This window comes from Dendrobates tinctorius, unplaced genomic scaffold (assembly GCF_039654945.1).
Source record: "Dendrobates tinctorius isolate UK_male_01 unplaced genomic scaffold, ASM3965494v1 ptg000094l, whole genome shotgun sequence".
NCBI classification, from domain to species: domain Eukaryota; kingdom Metazoa; phylum Chordata; class Amphibia; order Anura; family Dendrobatidae; genus Dendrobates; species Dendrobates tinctorius.
Genome location: NW_027361762.1, coordinates 12,316,030 through 12,334,019, shown reverse-complemented (window position 1 = coordinate 12,334,019; position 17,990 = coordinate 12,316,030). Strand labels below are relative to the sequence as shown.

The 17,990-nt window shown below is 44.6% G+C and overlaps 1 protein-coding gene across 1 annotated transcript in view; it reads right to left on the bottom strand.

The window, feature by feature from the left end:
• GUCY2C (guanylate cyclase 2C) overlaps nucleotides 1–17,990 on the bottom strand; it is a 1,090,166-nt gene that overhangs the window by 459,831 nt on the left and 612,345 nt on the right. The gene's annotated exons all lie outside the window — the stretch shown is intronic.

The following is a 17,990-nucleotide window of genomic DNA, read 5'->3' as shown; positions in this document are numbered from 1 at the left end:
GGTTTCCACTGTTTAGACACATCAAGGGCTCTCCAAACGCGACATGGCGTCCGATCTCAATTCCAGCCAATTCTGCATTGAAAAAGTAAAACGGCACTCCTTCCGTTCCAAGCCCTGCTGTGCGCCCAAACAGTTTGCCTCCACATATGGGATATTGGCGTTTTCTGTAGAAATTGCACAACAACTTTATGGCTCATTTTATCTTTTTACGCTTGTGAAAATAAAAAAAAATGGTTCTGAAGTAAAATGTTTGTAAAAAAAAATTAAATGTTAATTTTTTTCCTTCCACATTGCTTCAGTTCCTGTGAAGAACGTAAAGGGTTAATAAACTTCTTGAATGTGGTTTTGAGCACGTTGAGGGGTGCAGCTTTTAGAATGGTGTCACGTTAGGGTATTTTCTGTCATAATGACCCCTCAAAGTGACTTCAAATGTCATGTGGTCCCTAAAAATGGTTTTGTAAATTTTGTTGTAAAAATGAGAAATTGCTGGTGAACTTTTAACCCTTATAACTTCCTAACAAAAAAATTATGTTTCCAAAATTGTGCTGATGTAAAGTAGACCTGTGAGAAATGCTATTTATTAAGTATTTTGTGTGACATATGTCTCTGATTTAAGGGCATGAAAATTTAAAGTTTGAAAATTGCAACATTTTAAAAATTTTCACCATATTTCCATTTTTTTCATAAATAAACGCAAGTCACATTGAAGAAATGTTACCACTATCATGAAGTACAATATGTAATGAAAAAACTATCTCAGAATCAATGGGATCCGTTAAAGCGTTCCAGAGTGTTCCAAAGCGTTCCTTTAACCTCATAAAGTGACAGTGGTCAGAATTGTAAAAATTGGCCTGGTCATTAAGCTGCAAATTGGCTCCGTCACCAAGAGGTTAAATTTGTATTCAATAGCTTTCAGACTGAGCACACCGCCCTTTAGCCTCAGGCGTTTTTAATCACAGCGGGACTCTACCCGTCGACAGAGATACAGATTTCAGTCCAAGAGAGGTTTCACATTAGGTTCTGATACAAATGATGACTTTATTGTAAAGGCCCCGTCTCACATAGTGAGATCACTAGCGAGATCGCTGAAGTGTCACCGATTTTGGGACCCAACAGCAACCTCGCCAGCGATCTTGCTACGTGTGACACGTAGCAACGACCAGGCCCACGCTGCAATGTCGCTGATCGTGCTCGAATGTCCTGGGTCATTTTTTGATCACTGGTGTCCTGCTAGCCAGCGCGCATCGCTGTTTGACACCAATGAGCGACCTTGTTAGCGACTCAGAAACCATGGATGTAGGTGGGAGTCAGCAGAATCGCAGGTGTGTGACAAGGTCCCAACAACCGCTGAGGTCGTTATACGGATAGCTGTATCGTTGCTGCGTCGTTGGGTAAGTTTGCCTGTTTGACGGCCATGTAGCGATCATGTAGCGACGCACCAGCGATCCTTACCAGGTCGTATCGTTGTCGGGAACGCTGATGCATCGCTTAGTGTAACTCGCTTAGTGTAACGGTACCCTAAGACAAGATTGGCATTAAGTTAGGCGCTGGAAACGAGAATCGTCTTAACATGGCATCCAGGTACACATGAATTGGCCACTTTATGTGCTAAACATTCTCAGTTTTTCATATTTCTAGTGCAGTAATGCAATTCAATTTTCATATTTGCATTTTATGGTGCTACAGAGTGCTGCTTTATTTGTTTGATTGAGTCTACCGGAGAGATTCTGGAGGTTCTGCTTTCATTTTATGAGACACTATACTCTTCAAAGGTTAGACCTCTGGAAGGAGAAATTTCTAATTTCTTAGAAATGGTCAGGTTGCCCACATTGTCTGAAGATGAGAGGAGGGCTCTGGATGGTGCCCTGTCACCAGAGGAACTAGAAAATGCTCTATCTTCTATGCTGGGTGGTAAGGCTTCAGGCATAGATGCCCTCACTGCAGAGGTGTATAAATGTTTTAACAAGATATTACTCCCAAATTTGTTACAGCTATACAACCACTCTCTTGCTGTGAGTTAATTACCACCATCCATGTGAGAGGCAATTATTACCATTATCCCTAAAAAAGGCAAAGATCCTCAGCTTCCAGAGTCATATAGACCTATTTCTTTATTGACAGTAGATATCAAAATATTGACTAAAATATTAGCTAATAGGTTGTCAGGAATTATGTCTAAAGTGATACATCCATACCAAACTGGCTTTATGGCCAATAAATTCACAGCAATTAATTTGCACCGCCTCTTTTTGAATATGCAGTTCCCAGCAGATAACATTGGGCATAGAGTGGTGCTGCCGTTGGATGCAGCAAAGGCCTTCAATAGCACAGAGTGGAGCTTTCTCTGGGAAGTGTTGAAGAAAATGTGGTTCAGACCCACATTTATATCATGGGTGCAGTTGCTATACTCCTCCCCTACAGCTAAAATCAAATAAAATCAAAGCAAATGGTGAACTGTCTCAAAGCTTCAGACGCACAAGACAGGGGTGTCCTCTGTCCCCATTATTGTTTGCCAATGCAATAGAACCCTTAGCGACAGTAGTGAGGACTTCTTCGGAAGTTAGAGGATTTCAATATGGGAATATAGAAGAGTAGATCGCATTACTGTATATGCGGATGACATTCTGCTGTTTATGGTAGATTTCTCAATAGTGTAATGGATATACTTAAACAATTTGGGCAGTTGTCAGGTCTGATTACTAACTGGGATAAATCTGTACTATTCCCTTTAGATGGCCTGATAGACCGTTCAGACATTCAGCATACCCAAATAGATGTGGTTTCCCAGTTCAAATACTTGTAGTGTTGTGAATTCTCTCTCTGGCTTCCCTCTGGTGATTACTGAAGGTAGTGGAGCTAGTCAGATTGACAGAGGGGTTGCAAGTTCTCTTTCTGGACTCCCTCTGGTGGCTACTGGAGGTAGTGGAGCAGATCTGATTGACAGAGGCTTGCCACCTGATAATGAGGAAGACGATTGGAGATCTGTCATTTCTGATTGGGATTTAAGACAGCTGACTCCCTCTATCCCTGCTGGTGATTTTCATCCTGTGCCTTCTGAGGTCTGATATCTCCTGCTCTTTCCCTGCACGGTTCAGCTAAGTGGTTCATTTGCTATTCTGTTTACATTTGATCTGGTTTTGTCTATCTCTGCTTTGTGCAGGTCAGCCAGCTCCAGCTGGGGCTGTGCTGAATCACCGCCAATATGTTACTGCATTTGCCAGTTTGTTTTGTCCCTTGTTATATTGGTCTCTTTTTGCTTTGCTTTCAGAATATACCAGAGTGCTGATATAGAGGGGGCGAAGTCGTGCGAATTCAGTGTTTTTGTGCATCAGACGTGTTGGACTTTTTGCAGGGTTTTTTGCGTGATTGCAGACAGTGTCTTTCCTTTCCTGTCCTGTCTAGTCAGTGTGGACCCCATCGTTTGCTCAGTCTATTTTTCTGCCTGCGTTTGTGTTTTCATCTTGTCTCACCGACAATATATGTTTGGGGGCTATCTATTCCTTTGGGGTCTGCTCCGGGGCAGTTTAGATTTCCCCTTTCTTGCTTTAGGCTTAGTTAGCTCTCTGGCTGTGCCGAGGCATCTATGATCATTGTAGGCACGCTCCACGGCTACTGCTAGTTGTGTGGACAGGATCAGGGGTCTGCATCCACTTAGTTACCAACCTCTCTGGTTTTCTGTGGCTTAGCTTGGGCCTGCTATCATCCTCGGTGCCCATTCATAACAGAATCACCAGCCTAACTGTAGACTCTAGGGTACTCTAAAGAAGAAAAGAATTTTAAAAAAAGGGTCAGAATTTTTTTTTAGATATTTTTTCCTCTTTTTTTTTCTGGGGCTGCAGGAGAAGATTTTTTTTTTCTCTAAATGGAGACTAAGCAATTGTCTGATCGTGATGAGCAGCTCGCTGCTGAAGTGCGGGGAATTTCTGCCTATCTCGCTCAATCATCTGCTGTTGAACCAAAAGTCCCTAATCCTGTTGTGTTTTTTGGGGATCAGTCTTAATTTTTGAATTTTAAGAATTGTAAATTATTTTTTGCTTTGAAACCTAGCTCATCGGGGAGCTTTGTGCAGCAGGTTAAAATTGTCATCTCCCTGCTGCGCGGCGATCCTCAGGATTGGGCCTTTTCTTTGACACTCGGAGATCCTATTCTGGCTAATGTGGACGCATTTTTTCAAGCCTTGGGGCTGTTGTATGATGAGCCTAATGCTATTGATCAAGCTGAGAAAACTTTATTGGCATTGAACCAGGGTTAGGATTCTGCAGAGTTATATTGTCAAAATTCCAAAAGTGGGCGGGCCTTACTAAATAGAATGATGATGCCCTAGCAGCTCTCTTTTGGATGGGTTTGGCAGAAACCTTAAAAGATGTTATGGTGGGATTTCCTGTTCCCTCTGGTCTTGACGACTATGTCATTGGCCATTCAAATTGATCGGCGTTTATGTGAATGTAAAACTACATGAGAGGCGTTGCCGCCTTTCGAACGAACTTCTGAACCCATGCAATATGATAGGGTTTTGTCTAGGGCACAATGTCAGGAGTTTAGAAGGCGTAATAAGTTGTGTTTTTTCTGCGGGGACACCACTCATACTATTGCTGTCTGCCCTAAATGAGAAAAGCGTTTTGATCACACATTTGTGGTGGGCAGTGTACAGCCTAAGTTCCTTTAGGCGATTACCCTGATCTGCTCCTTGTCTACATTTTCCGCTAAGGCTTTTGTTGATTCAGGAGCAGCTTTGAATCTGATGGATTCGGACTTTTCTAAATGTTGTGGTTTTCCCATGATACCCCTGTGGACTCCTATCCCTTTGAGGGGTATTGATGCTACTCCTTTGGCGGAGAATAAACCCCAGTTTTGGAACCAGGTGATAATGCGGGTCGCCCCGGACCACCAAGAAAACTGTAGATTTTTGGTGTTGCACAATTTGCATGATACTATTGTTCTGGGTTTACCTTGGTTGCAAACTCATAATCCTGTTTTAGATTGGAAATCTGTGTCTGTGGTGAGTTGGGGTTGTCAATGTGTTCTTAGTGACACTCCTCTTTTCTCCACCTCTCCTCAGTCTCATGATATTCCTGACTATTTGGCTGATTTTTCTGATGTATTCAGTGAGTGTAAGTCTGTGTCTTTGCCTCCTCATAGGAGTTATGATTGTGCAATTGAGTTAATGCCCTGGTGTAAATTTCCCAAGGGTCGGCTTTTCAACTTATTGGTACCCGATTATGATGCTATGCAATCTTATATCAAGGAGTCGTATGGAGAAGAGTCATACTAGACCATCCTCTTCACCTTTAGGTGCTGGGTTTTTTTGTGGCCAAGAAAGATGGTTCATTAAAGCCATGTGTTGACTATCGTTCCCTTAACAAAATCACTGTTAAATATCAGTACCCGTTACCCCTGATTTTTTATTTATTTTTTAGAGTTAAAAGTGCCTGTTGGTTTACCAAGCTTGACCTCAGGGGGCATATAATCTTATTCACATCAAGCACGGGGATGAATGGAAGATGGCGTTTAATACTACCGAGGGACATTTTGAGTACCTGGTGATGCCTTTTGGGCTCACTAATTCCCCTTCTGTCTTCCAGTCTTTTATGAATGATATTTTCTGGGACTTTGTGGAAAAGTTTTTGATCATTTATCTGGATGATATTTTGATCTTTTCCAGTGATTGGGATTCTCATGTGGAACATGTCCTGACTGTGCTCCAGATTTTGAGGGAACATTCTCTGTATGTTAAGGGATCGAAGTGCCTCTTTGGTGTACAGAGGATTTCATTTTTGAGATTTATTTTGTCCCCGTCTGCTATTGAAATGGACTCAGCCAAGATACAGGCCATTTATGATTGGGTTCAGCCCACTTATTTGAAGGCTCTCCAGAAGTTTTTGGGTTTTGCTAATTTCTACCATAAATTTATAAGTAATTTTTCGGGTATTGTTAAACCACTGACTGATTTGACCAAAAAGGGCGCTGATGTGGTGAATTGGTCTCCAGAGGCAGTTTCGACATTTTAGGAGCTTAAACGGAAATTCACTTCTGCTCCGGTTCTACGGCAACCTGATGCCTCACTCCCATTTCAGGTGGAGGTAGATGCTTCTGAGATTGGTGCAGGAGCCGTTTTGTCGCAAAGAGATCCATTGGACTTCTAAGATGTTTCCCTGCTCCTTCTTTTCTCGAAAATTCTCCTCATCTGAACGTAAATATGATGTGGGGATTCGGGAATTGTTGGCCATGAAATGGGCATTTGAAGAGTGGAGACATTGGTTGGAGGGAGCTAGACATCATGTTGTGGTCCTCACCGACCTCGAGAATTTGATTTATCTTGAATCAGCCAAACGCTTGAATCCTAGACAGGCTAGATGGGCCTTGTTTTTCACGCATTTTAATTTTGTTGTCTCTTTTCTTCCGGGCACTAAGAATGTTAAGGCGGACGCCCTTTCTAGAAGTTTCTTTGCGGATTCTCTTGATGTGACCGAGCCTACTACCATTCTAAATGAGGGTGTAGTTCTTTCCGCCATCTCACCCGATTTGAGATGTGCCCTGGAGGAATTTCAGGAGGACAAACCTGAACGTTGCCCTATGGGAAAATTGTATGTCCCTGACCAGTGGAGGAAAAAAGTAATGTCTGAAATTCATTGCTCCGCGTTGGCTGGTCATCCAGGTATTATTGGTACCAGAGATTTGGTGAGTCGGTCTTTTTGGTGGCCTGCCTTATCTCGTGATGTCAGGAATTTTGTGCAGTCCTGTGGGACTTGTCCTCGGTCCAAGCCCTGTTCTCGTTCTAGTTAGTTGTTGATGCCCCTGCTGGTGCCCAGGAGGCCATGGACTCATATCTCAATGGATTTTATTTCTGATCTTCCTGTCTCTCAGAGAATGACTGTTATCTGGGTGATCTGTGATAGATTTTGTAAGATGGTCCATCTTGTACCACTCCCAAAGTTGCCATCTACTTCTAAGTTGGTGCCCTTGTTTTTACAACAGGTGGTTCAGTTGCACGGGATTCCTGAGAACATTGTGTCGGACAGAGGAGTCCAGTTTGCTTCCAGATTTTAGAGAGCTTTTTGTTCCAAACTGGGAATTCAGTTATCTTTATCCTCTGCATTTCATCCTCAGACCAATGGGCAGACTGAGAGAACAAACCAGACTTTGGAATCCTATTTGAGATGTTTCATATCTGGTGATCAGGATGACTGGGTCTCGTTTTTGCCCTTGGCCGAATTTGCGCTTAATAATGAGGCTAGTTCTGCCACTTTGATGTCGCCCTTTTTCTGTAACTTTGGGTTTCATCCTCGATTTTTTTCAGGGCAAGTGGAATCTTCGGCCTGCCCAAGCGTGGATTCTGTGGTAGAGAGAATGCAGCAGATTTGGGACCAAGTGGTGGATAAGTTGTCCCACTCTCAGGTAAAAGCCCAATGGTTTTCCAACCGGCATAGGACCATTGGTCCCCGGTGTAAAGTGAGTGATATGGTTTGGTTGTCTTCAAAGAATATTCCTTTGAAGGTTGCGTCTCCAAAATTCATGCCAAGATTCATTGGACCTTATAAGATTTTGGAAATCCTTAATCCTGTTTCTTTCCGTTTGTCTCTTCCAGTTACGTTTAAGATTCATAACGTGTTCCATAAATCCTTGTTGAAGAGGTTTGTAGAGCCAGTAGTTCCCATGGCGGTGCCTCCTGACCCTGTATTGGTTAAAGGTAATTTGGAGTATGAGGTAGAGAAAATATTGGATTCTCGTTTGGCTAGACTGAGACTCCAGTACTTGGTCAAATGGAAGGGTTATGGCCAGGAGGATAATTCTAGGGTCTCTGCTTCTGACATTCATGCCGAAAGACTCGTTCGTGCTTTTCACCAGGCCCATCCTGACTGGTCTGGTGGATGAGGGTTCGGTGACCCCTCCTCAAGGGGGGGGTACTGTTGTGAATTCTCTCTCTGGCTTCCCTCTGGTGATTTCTGATTGGGATTTAAGACAGCTGACTCCCTCTATCCCTACTCCCTGTGGTGATTTTCTTCCTGTGCTTTCTGAGGTCTGATGTCTCCTGCTCTTTCCCTGCACGGTTCAGCTAAGTGGTTCATTTGCTATTCTGTTTGATCTGGTTTTGTCTATCTCTGCTTTGTGTGGGTCAGCCAGCTCCGGCTGGGGCTGTGCTGAATCACCGCCCATATGTTACTGAATGTGCCAGTTTGCTTTGTCCCCTGTTATTTTGGTCTCTGTTTGCTTTGCTTTCAGAATATACCAGAGTGCTGATATAGTGGGGGCGAAGTCATGCGACTTCAGTGTTTTTGTGCATCAGACATGTTGGACTTTTTGCAGGGTTTTTTTGCGTGTTTGCAGACAGTGTCTTTCCTTTCCTGTCCTGTCTAGTCAGTGTGGGCCCCATCGTTTGCTCAGTCTATTTTTCTGCCTGCGTTTGTGTTTTCATCTTGTCTCACCGACAATATATGATTGGGGGCTATCTATTCCTTTGGGGTCTGCTTCGGGGCAGTTTAGATTTCCCCTTTCTTCCTTTAGGCTTAGTTAGCTCTCCGGCTGTGCCGAGGCGTTTAGGACCATCGTAGGCATGCTCCACAGCTACTGCTAGTTGTGTGGACAGGATCAGGGGTCTGCATCTGCTTAGTTACCAACCTCTCTGGTTTTCTGTGGCTTAGCTTGGGCCTGCTATCCTCCTCGGTGCCCATTCATAACAGGGTTGGTAATATTGTCCCCTCTTAGAGATTGTAAAAAACAGAATCTACTGCCTCCTCTAGACAAAATTAAGTGCAAAATAACAACATAGTGTAAACTCCAACAATCTGTGGTGGGCAGGTTAAATCTTATTGAGGCTAGTTTCACATTAGCGTTTATGGCCGCAGAGTCGGGCTGCGCACGGCCGCCGCTAAGCCCCACCCCCTGTCGCGCCTCCTCCGTTAGCTCCGCCTACGGACGCAAGACGCTGCATGCGTCCTGCGTCCCCTATCTTTAGCACTGGGGACGCAGGCCATGCGCAGTATGCATTTGGCGGCGCATAATGCTCCCATTTGACTCCCTCTATCTAGATTCCATAAAATAAACATGCTTTTCAGAGATTTTATCTGACGTAAAGGGCAGTCCAGAATAAGACCAGAAACTGTGCAGAAACCAAAAGAAAACGGTGGCCTGGCACTGCCCAATGCATGGTTAAATTTTCTGATGGTTCAATGCCAACATATGAAGGGATGTGTTAGGAGTGGCGGAACGCATCAAATTATAAAATAGTAGTAGGTGCGTTCGCAGCCCAGGGTCCACCGTGCTGAGGTGGTACACTGCTGCAAGGTAATGGCGGAAGAATAGAGCCGCGTAAAAACAGTCACACGTGGGTTACGTCACCCAATGTGAACAGGACCGGACTCTGTTAATTCACAGAGCCGCACAGCCACTGAATGTGGATGCCGGGGCCTGTTTAACTCACAGAGCCCGGCCAAAAAGCGCACAGCAAGTGGCCACAGAACTCTACCCCAAGGACACGGGGTTAGAGTCCTTCTAGGCCCACTGAGCGTGCGGCGTCGCTGTCACAAGCGCCGCTATAGGCGCTGAGTATGGAGTGTGGAGCACGGGGCACTGAGGTGTGCCGAGTCACTGATGATGGCTAATACCTGACTCAAACTCTGACCTACCTACGCCTAAGCCTGGGCGCTAGCAGGCTAGGCTGCACAACACATGCATATCAAGGGTAGGGGTTTCATAATGAGTCAGTCACCAGAGACATTCATACGTGCATACACCACTCACTCCTTAAAGTCTGAAAATACAGGCTATCCTAGCGCATGGCCGAGCGGCCATGCAAACCTTTTATAGCCGCGAGCGTCCGATACCTTCCTGGCTTCTCAGATGGGCCAATCCGAACACGAGCAGGACCTGAGCATGTGACCCTTGATCTCCAATGGGAGATTACTCCACAGGCATGCTCAGTGGCCCGACATGGGGACTTAGTCCCTGGAGAATCTCGCTGCTGAGCAGCATGCATTGCCATAGCTGTGCCAGAGGTGGCAGCAGCAAGCAAACCCACGGAGCTGGTCTGGGCAGAGCGCCGGGACCGACGAGTTTGCTGAGCAACCTCCTCTGTGGCTGGAGAGGAAGGGGAAACCTCCGGAAGTAAGGCTCGGGATTCCCGCTGTGCAGCGACAGGAACCCGACGCCTAACAGGATGGAAAGAAAGTGATACGGGCAGTTCGGTCTGTAAAATTATTCAAAATACTGTAGGACAGGGGCCCCTTGTGGAAAGTTTAGAGGCAGGCAGGATTGGGGGTCTCTCAGTATACCGTACATTGGACTTAATTTCCAAGGTTTGGCTTAAAATCAAAGCTAGGAGGGATAGCTAATACTAGAGAAGAGAGAGAGGATTCTAAAAGATATAAATAAACTGGCGCAGTGGGCAGCAACTAACAGAATGTTTTTTAACACGGAAAAATGCATAGTACTACATCTGGACAATAAAAATGAAAAAAGCATATACTGAATGGGAGGAATAGGGCTAAGCAACAGCACATGTGAAAAAGACTAGGGTATACTAATAGATCACAGACTGAATATGAGTCAACAGTGTGATGCAGCAGCAAAAAAGGCAAATTCAATTCTAGGATGTATTAACAGAAGCATATAGTCTAGATCACGTGAAGTCATTATTTCCCTATACTCCTCTTTGGTCAGACCTCATCTGGAATACTGTGTCCAGTTTTGGGTGCCACATTTTAAAAAGGACATCAACAAACTGGAGCAAGTTCAGAAAAGAGCGACCAGAATGGTGACCGGTCTGCAAACCCTGTCTTATGAGGAAAGGTTGCAGGATTTGGGAATGTTTAGCTTGCAAAAGAGAAGACTGAGAGGAGACTTAATAACAGTCGACAAATATCTCAGGGGCTGTCTCATTGCAGAAGGATCATCTTTATTCTCATTTGCACAAGGAAAGACTAGAAGCAATGGGATGAAACTGAATGGGAGGAGACACAGATTAGATATTAGAAAAAACTTTTTGACAGTTAGAGTGATCAATGAGTGGAACAAGCTGCCACGAGAGGTGGTGAGTTCTCCTTCAATAGAAGTCTTCAAACAGAGGCTGGACAGATATCTGTCTGTGATGATTTAGCGAATCCTGCTTTGAGCAGGGGGTTGGACCAGATGGCCCAGGAGGTCCCTTCCAACTCTACGATTCTACGATTCTATGATTCTAAATAAGAGAGGTTGAACACTTATCAATGTACACACTTAAGTTCACCAGGTGGTCAGCAATGAGGGGCTTAAATCCTTTGACTGTCTGCAAAAAGAGTTCGATCTACCTGATAGTTGCTTTTTCCAATACTTTCAACTGAAACACGCCTATGGAGCACAATGTAAAGTGAAGGATGTTAAAACTCAGAGAGATGTGGTATTGGACACCATTTGCTCTGAGGGAGCCACGAAGGGGGTAAGACCTAGTGTCTATGGTGACCTTCCCTTTGTCTTACTTAAGAAATTCCCTCTGTTGGTTAGACAGAAATGGGAGACAGAGATTAGTGTTATCACAGATGATGAGTGGGCATCAGTGCTGGAATACATACCCAATCTTTCGCTTAGTGATAGTGAGTCCAAACAACTCTCACAAGTCTATGCCATTTACAGAGTATACCGATCACCTGAAATGATGTTTAAAATGGGTCTTAGAAATGATTCTAGATGCCCGAGTTGCGCCCAACAGGAAGCAGGAATATTGCACATGTTACGGTCATGCCCGTGTCTTCACTCACATTGTGGAGCAGTTTTGGGCCATATAGAGTCAGCCTGTGGGTGCATGATGACTAGTAATCCTCTCACTTGCATACTGAGATATGTAGTTGAATTGTGTACTGCTGAGACTGGGAAACTTTCCATAGCTCGATTACTATACATGGCTAGAAAACTGATTGCTAAAAACTAGATTTCTGCAACTCCCCCAACAGACAGAGAGTTTATTAATCAAGTTGAGTCCCTCATATCATTGGAAAAAGGGGTATACCTCAAAAGGCATAGAAGTAAATATTTTGATAAATTATGGGGTCCCTGGCTTGGAGGTAACCAGTGATCAGCCTCGATAGGATCTTGTTAGACGTGTATCAGTTGCTATGGAATCACTACGCATTGCATTTACAAATGCCAATCGGCTGGTTGCCTTTCAACTGGGCTGGTCTTGACCGGCCTGATTTATTCTGTTATATATGGTTGTATATCTATGGTATGGGGGGAGGGGGATCAACACTTTTGGTTGAGAATGTTTTTTGTGTATGTGTCAGTGTTATAAAATTAATAAAAAATTACTTGATTAAAAACAAGAGCCTTCAGTAGTCCCACAGTTACCATGGGAACTTATTGGTATCCATATTCGAGTCAATGGAGGGGGTGATGTATGCCTAAAAGTGTGCCCCAGCAGGATTGCGCCACCTAAATGCCATTTTTAGCGATTGATAGCCACATTTATGAGGTTAAACAGCAATTAAAGTGGGAAGGTATTAACTATATTATAACTTTTAGGATTCAGATTTTATATACCGCGTATACACATATGTACACTGAAATCACAGGATCGATAGACATGTTAATGATATGCAAATGATGAAGAAAAGGAAACAAACTTTTCAAACATCTAGATATATTAACTATTAGATATGAGCACCATGTATAGAAATCCCAGCACTTACACGCCTTGGCTGCTATCAGTGAGGTTCTTAGTGCTTGTTCTGCCACGTAGAATGCACTTGGGTTCACAAATCATCCAAAAAAGTTTCTCAAAGCTACTACATGAGCTTGCAGGTTGCTTATGCTAATGCGAGCATTCTATTAGTTACCATGGTAAACGGAGACCTAATTCAGGCACACAAACCTATGATGCTCAGACTTGTGTTTTAGTATTACAGTACGTAGTACTTTGTATAAGCGGTGGTCAAACTGGAAGCAGGTGCGGAGATGCAGTATGCAGGGATTGCAGAGCAATTCGGTATAACAATATTGTTTAATTTACCAGTGAAGATGCAAATAATCTCCTGGCAGGGAGTTGATAAACAGTAAACAAGAATTACAAAAAGAGCAAGGATTAATGCAACAGTCTGAGGTTTAAACAGCACTTATTGTGATTTCCACTGGTCCTCATTCGTATACAGTCCGATGGGGGTCGTAGTACTGGCAACGGCCGGCATAGAGTCATCTGATGGGATCCACAATTAACGATCCAACTTCTGGCAACAACGGGCAGACTCCGGTTCTGCCCGCTAAGACCCTCGTCCATAAGCCTGTGCAGCCAAAGTGAACAAAGCTACAGGAGTCCCTGTACCATGCATGGGCTGAGGCGCGCTGGCTAGCAAAGGGAACTGCACCTCAATGCCCTGTAGCCAGCCCACACTTCTCCATACGAATGCTGCCCTATGTTTATCAGGGCGCACGGCGCTCTCCACTGTCGCTATCCCGCTGGAGCGTGCGGATAAGCCTGGTCGCGGCATGTCTTGGTGCTGCTGCTCTGGGCAGCACTCTCCCTGATGGCGGGAAACTAACTGTTCCTTTGCGTGCTTTCTCCTCACCGCCAGGCTTAGCCACGTCTCCTCTCCCCGGGTCATGGAGCCTATCTGGTCCCCTATACTTTCCCCAGGGCAACATGGGATGCAGCCAACATGATGCAGGCACCCGCCACCCAGTCTTCTCCCTTACAAAACTATCACAGGTAAAAATATACAAGAAGTACATTATGATATAACTAGATCTTGGAATAATAATAAGTTAAAAAATAATGTTCCTGTGCTGAAATAATCTTATAAATGTGCCCCTGCTATGTACTGTGTAATGGCTGTGCCTGACCGTGCAGGAATATAGCATGGTCGGGTGGGGGTGTGGCGCCCTACATCTTTATTGCCACAAAAGGGTTGAATATGTACTGCTTAACAAAGGATTCAAGCTGCAAGTTGCTGAAGGAGAAATACACAGTGAGTAGAGGCTATATCGGAAGTTTTAGACTCTGGGAAGTCTCGGTCCCAGAAGGGATTAGAATAGCAGGAAGATATACTGAGTCACAGCAGGGAAAGATAACTCCCATTCTCCAGAGCATACTGTAACCTGGTGAGAGTTGTAATATCTCCTCTGAACTGCACCTGAACTACAGTAAATGATAAAGTGACTTTCCTTGTCTCCTGCCTTATTACTCTGTGCCTTCTACTTTCATCACAATCTCTTGGTGTCTGCCATGGTTGGAGAGGGTTTAACATCTGCACTGCCATCACCATCTACCCCCCCAGAGATCACCTGCAGTGCCAGCTATACTACAGTCGAACACTCCAACTGGCGTCATGAATCACTACATAAACTTTATCCCCATCCAATTCTACCCCTTTTACATGACCGCTTGGGACCACGGACCGGGTCACTGCCACTGTGACATTTCCCATTGAAGTTAATGGGCCCGGTACCGAGTATCCCACGGCCCCTCAGGCGTGCCAGGGGAAGCTAAAGAGAGTATACAGACAAGGACAGCAGGAGATAGCAGTTAATTTTTTCTGTAAGATAAAACATTTGCCTGCCTATTTTGAAACACTTTTACCTCAAAGAAAGCAGCAGCTGCGATTTTGTGCTGCAATGTCTGTATACTCTTTTGCTTCCTCCCCTATCCAGGAGCTGTGGTATGATCAGACCATGTTGCTTGCAAAGTCAGACATGGAGTTTACACAGTACATAGCAGGGGCACAGCTATAGACTATCTCATCACAGGAACATATTTTTAAGCACTTTTTTTATTTGTAGGAAAACCTCTTTAAAAGCAATCAACCCATCTGTGATCTGATGTCTTATTTTAGAAAATTCCACGTTTTTCTTATATGTAACAAGCTGAAAGGGAGAATTACCAGTGTGAGACATTTCACTAATGCAAAACAATAGAACTGAACAAACACATTTGCTGCAGCTCTCACAGCTCTGCTGTATGTGAACTGGCTGCCTGTGAAATGGAAGTTGAAGCTGAGAGGAATCTGCTAATATGTTAGTTATAATCACACACATGTAGGAGTGGTGGAGCTGATGGTCTGCTCCCTGACACTCTAAGGGGTTAAATGTATCTTATATTCATGCATTTTGTCAAGATTAACACCCACTGGGGCTGCAGTGTAACCTAGGCAGGATTAAGTGTAATGGCTTGCCCAGTTAGGGGACAGGAAACAGAGTTAGTGCCAAGTACAGGAAGTGACTATTCAGTGAAGAACAGTAGTGTGACGTTACAGCAACAGTCTCACGCAATAGGCTGCTAGGGACAATGTGGGCCTAAAACTCAGAGACCAGTGAATAGCCAAAAATACTCTTCCACGTGGTTCCATCTACCAGCCTGAGGAACGTCGAGATCGATGTCGGTGCCCTTGGGCGCACTCAGCCTGTGAAGCTACAGGAAAAGATTGACTCAAACTCTAGGAGGTGGTAGGTGTTGCAATCCGGGTGCACTGCTAGTGGTGGAGAGGAATTCCTAGTACTAGGGAAGATAGCAATAGTGGCCCTCTACCCATACCGACAACCAGGGCTGAAATTGCGTCTGCTACCTGAGGAAAACACGACAATCAATTGGGCCTTATCCTATATGCCCATTTGTAAAGACTGCCAGTTGTCAGGTAAAAGTTTGATTGTTTTTTCGAATCCTGTGATCTCTGGATTGATCGCTGCCAAGGTTCCAGAAAAAGAAAACCGAAAGCCAATGGAGGCCTGTAGGCCAAACATAAGGGTGATGCACGCCACACACAGCAGCACACCGGGACGAGGACACGTGTTGTCTGTAGAAAATGCAATAAAAAGCAATCAAAAAAGTCATATGTATTCCAAAATGGCATAAAAAACTACAGATAAGTACAAAAAGAAAAAACTTTTCAAAAAGCTTTACTGATGGAAAAAAATAAAAAAGTTAACAGCTTCAAAACATAGTGAAACACAAACGATATATATACCGTATTTTTCGGACTATAAGGCTACTTTCACACATCAGGTTTTCGGCGTCAGGCGCGATCCGGCGTCGTGCCGGAATGCCGGATCCGGCAAATGTTTTGTAAAACCTGATGTGCCGGATCCGGTTTTCTGCCGGATCCGTCTTGTTCTTGACAGACAAAACCGGATCCGTCTCATCCGGTTCATCCGTTTTTCTATCCGTTTTTCGACGGATTACGCCGGATCTGGTTTTTAAAATTGACCCTTGTGGCCTTCCGAACGGGATTGGCTACTGGAAAACTATATATAGCATGTTCCTACAGCCCTTCTTTGACAGGTTGTAGAGGAGAAAGTGCAGGTTGGAGAGAAGAGCAAGTTACTGGCGAAGATGGATGTTGTCATTGGAAATATTACCACTAGAAGTTCTGTGACGGTTTCAGTAATGAGGGACAATTTTGCACTATACTTTATGTCACCTCAAGGCAGAGTACACTGGCAGGATGACAGAGTGTGAAAGATTTGTGCCCTAACCAAACTTGTGTACCTTCTGGACCAACAGTATATACCTTTGCCAACCAAAGTTGGCTATCTTGTCATGGTCTTACTATTTTTAGCTTTAGGCCACAGGTGTGTACCTGGTTGTGTTTTATGCAAAGTATTTCACCTTTTAACAAAAGTTGTGTACATTGTTAGGAAATCACCAACAATAAACACAACTTTTCAGGTGAAATACTTTGCTTCAAACACAACCAGGAACACAACTGTGGCAAAAAGCTAAAATTTACCCACAGTTATATACCTGGTTTTGAATACCTTTTTACCTTTTAAATACCCTGTATTTAACCTTTTTTTTAAACATATTTCGCCGCAGAAAGAAATGACAGACAACCAGTGTAAACAATAATTTAACTTTTATTTAAAATATTTTTTTTTGTGTAAACTGTTTTTAAAGTAAAAAAAACTTTTTTAATAAAGGTTTGAAACCAACCAAATGGGCATTTTTATTAAAAAAAAAACATTATAACTCGGTGTAGTGTGGGGTGGAAATACTGCTGGAGGGGCTGCGGGGCACTTCGACAATGGGAGTGTGGAGAGAGGACTGGGATCGTGGTGGGGAAGGAACAGTTAGAGGTGATGGTGTGGAAAAAGCTACAGAATGGGTGGACATGTGGGAGGCAGAAGAGGTGGTGGGCGGTGGAGTGGAGGGTTGGGCAGGGACTGTAGGAGCAGATGATGTTGATGGAAAGTTGTATGGGGAAGGAGTTTGGTACGGGGAAGGAGTTTGGTACGGGGAAGGAGTTTGGTACGGGGCAGGTTGCTGGAAGTGGGGAGATGTCTGGTACTGGGGAGGTTGCTGGTACTGGGAAGGTTGCTGGTACTGGGAAGGTTGCTGGTACTGGTGAGGTTGCTGGTATGTAATAGGAGGGGGAGGATGGAAAGTGGCTGGAGGGGGTGCAGATGTAATAGGAGGGGGAGGATGGAAAGTGGCTGGAGGGGGTGCAGATGTAATAGGAGGGGGAGGATGGAAAGTGGCTGGAGGGGGTGCAGGTGGAGGAACTACAGTGGTGGGAGGTGGAGGTTGGGAGGTAACCTGCTGTAGAGAACCGTGGCACGAATGCATTACATGCATCTGCTGGGTAGGAGATAGTGTTGCCATGCGCTCCACAACAGACCTGAAAAAGGTGTGGTTTGGCGAAGATCTTGCTTCTGAATGCATGGTTTGCAGAAGTGTCTTCACCTCCAGAATGCTGGAGTTGATCTGCTGAAAGCCTGCGGAGATTTGCTCTGACAAGACTTTTAGACAGTTCTGGAAAGATGCATTCAGATGCAAGAACTGTGGCGCATAACTCTTTTCCTGACCCCTCTGCCACTGCCGCCCAGTACCCGCAGGTGTACTAGAGGTGGCAGGGGCAGAAGGGTGGGGTAAAGGGAAAGCGATCTCCTCACCAGCAGCTTCATGTAATGTAGGCGGCCACGATGCTCCTGTGCTGGTGGATGGGACAGATGGGTCGAATGTGTGGGAAGGCTGGGAAGGTGCAGATGTACCGGGGCGGTCGAAGTGTCCCTCAGTGCCGGTCTCCTCAGGGATCGCC